Source organism: Panthera onca, chromosome D4 (assembly GCF_046562875.1).
Source record: "Panthera onca isolate mPanOnc1 chromosome D4, mPanOnc1 haplotype 2, whole genome shotgun sequence".
NCBI lineage: Eukaryota > Metazoa > Chordata > Mammalia > Carnivora > Felidae > Panthera > Panthera onca.
In genome coordinates this window covers 66356086-66362635 of record NC_138351.1, presented here as the reverse complement: position 1 = coordinate 66362635, position 6550 = coordinate 66356086, and the positions used below count along the sequence as shown (strand labels likewise).

General features: G+C 39.2%; 1 pseudogene; it reads left to right on the top strand.

Moving 5' to 3' along the window:
* The first annotated feature begins 288 nt into the window (after positions 1 to 288).
* On the top strand, positions 289 to 811 carry LOC145713086 (WD repeat domain phosphoinositide-interacting protein 3 pseudogene; annotated as a pseudogene).
* The last annotated feature ends 5739 nt before the right edge of the window (positions 812 to 6550 follow it).

Here is a 6550-nt window from a genome sequence, read left to right as displayed (position 1 = left end):
CCTTCTAGAAAGGTGGGAGCAATTTACGAGCAGTGCAAGAAAGTGACTATTTACGGTGTCTGTATTATTTAGGGTTCTCCAGAGAAACAGAACCAATAGGATATAAAAAGAAATTTATTATAAGGGATTGGCTCATATTATGGAGACTAAGAAGCCCCACAGTCTGCCATCTACCAGCCAGAGTCCCCTGGAAAGCCAGTGGTATAATTCAGTCTGAATCTAAGGCTTGAGAACCAATGATGTAACTTCCAGTTGGAGAGTAGGAGAAGGGATGAAATAGCACACACAATGGACTTGGCCAGCACCAAGAGGCTGCCTATGGACATTCCCACACAGAAGGGTGTCCTGAGCTGTGTTGCTGTCAACCTGTAGGGAACATATATTGCAATCTGAGAAAGGGACTCATAAAAATATTTGCTACTTCATCAGGGCATTGAATCCAGGAACCATGAAGAGGATTTCAAGCAGCAAACATATATTTCATTAACTTCAATCAGGGTGCTTTCCTTGTCTGTGTATCTAGTGACCATAGCACGCTGCACATTTTTGCTACCAAGGATCCAAAGAAAAAAAAAATCAGTCTAGTTTGATGTCAGCATTTTTCTTCCAAAATACTTGAGTTCTAAATAGAGTTTTCCCAAATTTCAGGTTTCCTCAGGCTCTCTATGCATTTGTGCTTTTGGAACAGAGTCAAATGTTGTCATTTCAATTTGTGCAGAAGGCAGCTACTGATACACATTCCTATTCAACTTCAAGGAGGAGGGCATCCAGGAATGTACAGTTTCTAGGAATGAGCAATGACAAGCTGTGATTCTTCACAAGCGTGTGCCATTGACACCCGCACTGAGCACCCCACTGAAGTGCAGAATGTGCCCCTCAGACTCCTTTGCAGCTAGTGCTGGCCCCCCATGGACCTTGTGGGTAACAGACTCAGAGGTTGTCATTGTTTCCTTTTCTAAGGAAGGCTTCCCATTTCCAGTACTAAAAAAATAATTACTAAGGCATAAGTAGATACTTCAGTGGCTTTGAACAACTGTGCCTGAGTCTGGGCTTGTTATCTTTTAGTTCAACTGTGAAGTTTAGCTTTAGCCATTCCACTGCTTTCTTTACATCTAAAATTTGGGGGGACTCCATATGAACTTAGAGACTGAGCTGAGAAAAGAATGAAGAAATTGACATGTTTTTGGCAACAGATCCCATCATTTTTATGGAGTCTGTCAGGAAGAAATGAACAAATGTGCTAAGATTAGTTCTTACAGTATAACAAGATTTAAATGGAATAATAGACCAGCATCTTGATTTAGAAAAGGAGAAAATTTCCTTGTCCACTCTGAACCTTCTAGAAAACACAATGTGGGGGCGCCTGGGTGGCTCAGTCGGTTAAGCGGCCGACTTCGGCTCAGGTCATGATCTCGCGGTCGGTGAGTTCGAGCCCCGTGTCGGGCTCTGTGCTGACAGCTCAGAGCCTGGAGCCTGTTTCAGATTCTGTGTCTCCCTCTCTCTCTGCCCCTCCCCTGTTCATGCTCTGTCTCTCTCTGTCTCAAAAATAAATAAACGTTAAAAAAAAAAAATGTGGACCTTTCCCCTCATGTATATTCAATGTCCTTACCCTTTCCATGCCTGTAACATTGTTTGGTTATGTGCTGCATGCTGCCACTGCCTGTTTCTTTGTTGGAGTTGTTAGAATTGATGCAAATACCAGACTCACCCAATAAGCCCAAGAGTTTTGTGCTATCACCGGTAGGAGTAGCCAGTCTTCCCATGGGGTTGGACTAGGTCTCATAAATGAGGAGAGTCAGTTTTATTCGGTTAAAACTGAATTTCTCTGTTATGTGTAGGGAACAAGGTAATGCGTCATTTAAGTTAGAGTCTGTGAAAGAAAATATTCAACAAGTCTTTCAGCAAAGTGCTATTCAAGAGAGAATGTCCTCTGGTGATTTTTTTTTTAAAAATTGATGTTTATTTATTTTTGAGAGAGAGAGAGAGAGAGAGAGAGAAAGAGACAGAGCACGAGCAGGGGAGGGGTAGAGAGAGAGGGAGACACAGAATCTAAAGCAGACTCCAAGCTCTGAGCTCTTAGCACACACCCTGATGCAGGGTTCGAACCCACAAACCATGAGATCACGACTTGAGCTGAGGTCGGATGCTTAACCAACTGAGCCACCCAGGCACCCCTGTCCTCTGGTGATTTCTGTGGATATTGAGAATAATGTCTTATATAACGCCTCAGTTTGTCATTTCTACTTATATTTTTTGCCATCTTTTTCTCACCTCCAAATTTTTAAGAATAGCTACAAGCCAATGTCTTGGGAATGAAAAGTGCATTACGTTAAACATTGAGTCACTACCATGAGTTATGGGCTCTGTGATATTAAGTACTATTTGAGGCATCTATTTATTTAATGTTCTTAAATTACTAACAAAGAGATTTATTTTGTATTTTTGATTTCAGCATTTAAAATCAGCATACAACACCCAGTGCTCTCCACATTCAAGAGTCTCTTATGGTTTGCCTCCCTCTCTGTTTGAAACTATTTTTTCCCCTTCCCTTCCCCCATGGTCCTCTGTTAAGTTCTCAAATTCCACACATGAGTGAAAACATGATATCTGTCTTTCTCTGACTGATTTCACTTAACATAATGCTCTACTTGTATGTAAGTGATGACTCATGGCAATCTACCCCCAAAACCAAGAGCACACTGTATACATTGTATGTTAGCTAACTTGACAATAACTTAATGGGCTCCCATAGGCAATATGAGCTAGAGTCCAGACTCAATAGCCCAACCAGCTGGCAAAGAAAAAAGAAAGGCCAGATTCTTCTATTGGAGCATTCCTGAGCATCCCAAAGTATCTGTGAAACAAAGAAAACTCTCTTCCTCCCTTAATTCAAAAGAAGAAGATGAAGACCTGTACTGCAATAGAAAACTGGTAATAAGACATAGAGAAACAAATCACAGAAAATAGTTGTTTAATAAGCATAATGAGGGGTGCCTGGGTGGCTCAGTCGGTTAAGCATCTGACTTCAGTTCAGGTCATGATCTCATGGTTCATGAGTTCAAGCCCTGTGTCAGGCTCTGTGCTGACATCTCAGAGCTGGAGCCTACTTCGGAGTCTGTGTGTGTCTCTCTCTCTGCCCCTTTCTCTCTCTCTTTCTCTCTCTCTCTCTCTCAAAAATATTACCAAAAATAAAAAAAATAAACATTATGAAAATATCCCCACTTTACATTTAATAAGAAGTAATTATTAACTATGTACCATGTTTTGCCTGTCAATATGCACTCCTAGTACAACTGCATGTTAATAACACCTGTCAAAAAGGCAATTGGATAACTGGAAAAAGCTTTAAATCTATAACTTACATTTTAACCTATTTTTTAATTTTATTTTAGAGAGAGAGAAAGCATGAGCAGGGGAGAGGAGCAGGGGGAAAGAAAGAATCTTAAGCAGTCTCCACACTCAGCATGGAACCCCATATGGGACTGGATCCCATGACCCTGGGATCATGACCTGAGCCAAAATGAAGAGTCAAAGGCTCAACTTACTGAGCCACCCAGGCGCCCCTAACCTAACAATTTCAGTTCTAGGATTCTACCCTTAGGAAGTCACTAGAGATGGGGAGATGTGAAAAATGATTCATGGACAGGAATGAACACCGAAGAGTTCTTTAAATATAGAAAATTAGAAGCAACCTAAATGCCCAATTGTAAGTTAATCATTGCATAATTTATAGAATAAGCTTATGGTACCATATTATACAGCTATTAAAATATTATTTTCAAAGAACATTGAATATTATAGGAAATTTCTCATTGCATAATTTAAATGAATAGAAATAAGTGATAAATATATAATATATATGTGTGCATTGAAAGGAATGTGAAATATTTATAAAAGTTATTTCTGGGTCCTGCCTTTATGAATAATCTTTATTTTGTCCTTTATACTTTTCTTCAATTGTCAGTGTTTTAATGTAAACATGTAACATTTTTATCAGAAAAGCACTAAATTTTATTTTAATACCTAATAACTTTAGGGAAAAATAACCTGTGAAACACAATGCATTTCATTTTCAAAATATTGTATTTTCATAAAATTTTGTTTTTTTTTAATTCCAAACTTGTGCTTTAAACTTACCTCTCTGAAATAAAATTTTCAGTTTTAGAAAGTGACATTTTAGCACTTGTTTGTCTATTGGGAAATTTTACCAGACTAACCCTCAGCTCAAACTAGTAGAGATTGATGGACACATATGTTGAGTAATGCACACTGATTTTTCACAGGAATGGAAACATTTGTAGAGATTGATAGAGCAATTCTTTTCAGACAATATACACTTTGCTTTTCCAGACATTCACACTAAAAAAAAGAAGAAAAGAACACAGTTTTCTTAGGTGGATCTTTCCACTTCTCTATTTGTTTTGGGCTAAAAAGCAAGCATGTCTTCTGAACTTCCATGTCTGAAAATAGTGCTCTGAAGGAAGCAAACATAAAATATAAAGAAAAAGAAAATCCACTAATAAAAAGTTCCTTGATTACATGCACAATGCTGATGAAAGCATTTGATTACATTATGCCTTGGCTTTTACATTTTAAAAATTAAGATAATATCTGTGTTATCACTGTGGTTTTAAATTTTGCATCTCAAAAAGGCTTTACCTCCTCTTTATGTCCAGGAGCGTTTGGAATAGTCCTGTCCTCTCTCATCCACAGTAACACCACAAAAGTCTTCTAAACCACCAACTTGCTTATGTTTCTCTTCTTAGGAGCCTTCAAAGGCCCTTGCCTTCTGGATAGTTGTAAAGAGGTAAACACTTATTTGAAGGATTTACAACCCATTTCTTCTGCCTAAACTTCTGTCCTTCCTTACTCTTCTGCCCCTACTACTCCTCACACTATGTTCTGGCTGTCAAGATTTTGCAAACAAGCTGGGTTATTTCTAGATTATGTGTCTTTGTTGGCTGTTCCCTCTGCATTAAATGCATTTCCTCAGCTTCTTTGCCTAGCAAGAAAAACATCCTGTAAGATGCATCACAGATACAATTGTCTTGGTGAAATTTGCCTGCTTGCTCCAGGGTAAATTTGTCCTCCTTCCTCTTCACTCCCATACCATCCTTAGGTCTGCTTTGTACCATTTATTGTGTTATTATGTATGTATATAAGTTTTAATTTATGGCTTTGCCCTCCAACAGACTGTGGCTCTGTAAGGATGGGAAGAGTGTGGGTTTCCCATTGCTCTAGGTATTCAAGTCCAATGTTAGAACCAAAGGATGAAGCAGGCTGTAGTACCAACCCAACCTTGGTTGGACAGTTTACCAAGACAACTGTGGGTACCCCTTTCAGCTCATAGCATATGGGATTCCTTGCCCAGTTTGCCATTCTGACTGGAGAAGGAGGAAGAGTTGGTCCTGGAGGCTGGGGCAGACCTTGGTAGCAGTGTATCTTTTCCAACTTTAAGCAGCAACTTGAATAAGTACTGTTTCTTCAGATCCCACCGTTTCTTGAGATCCCAGGGCTCTGATAAATGAAAAGTAGCTCTCCTCACTATAAAACATTTGAGGAAACTGCTGAGCTAATAATAACTAGCATTTTTAAACATTTACTCTGTGCCAGGCATTCTTCTATGGGCTTTACGTATATTAATGCACTTTATCCTCATGGTAACTCCATGAGGTAGGTATCATTAGTGTAGATTAGAAAAATTGCAAACATAGTTCATAAAAATTGTTTAAATATACATTGTAAATAAGTGGCAGAACTGAGATTCCAACCCAGGCAATATGATCCAGGTTTCTACAGCCATGACCAAGGGTACATTGTCTTCAGAATTATTGCTGCCTTCTTAAATTGTTAGCCTCTGACCAGTTATGGAGCTCAAGGTCAGAGCTAACTGAGCATAACTGTTTTCTACAGTTGTTTTCTTTCAAAATCTTTCTCTACTGTTTACACAGTGCAGCCATTTTACCTTAAAATACACAAATCTGATCATATTACTCCCCAGCAGAAGAGTCCTCCAATAACATCTCCACTGCTTTGGAGATAATACCCAAACACCTGAGCATAAAATGAAAAGCTTTGTATGAGATGGGTCCACTATTCTAGTGTCAGATCTGGGCTTGTTAAAAGCTGGAACCAAAGTAGGTAATTAGGCCACAAGGAAACCCCAAGTGCAGCTACAAGATCTAAGGCTCACTAGAACATCTGTGCCCTAAATGCCCCAGAACTTCTCCAAATACATTTTCTCATGCATTACACATGTTTCCTACATGACCTTTTCCCATTTTCCTGAAAAATTCTTATTTATCCCAAAGTATTGAGCTAGGTCAAGTGTTGAGCTTGGAGACAAAAGACTCCACTTTGAGCCTTCAGCAGGAATGCTGCTGGCAGCTGGAGGACTTTGGTCCTAAACGACTCCTAAAGTGCTTTGGATGGTATATCACTACATCCATTCAACCTACTACCTTTTAGGGCCTGTAACTGTGCCACAGTTATTGACTTCTGGGTTTTATTTCTTACTGTGTCATGAAGGCTTCTCCATTCTGGCCATTGC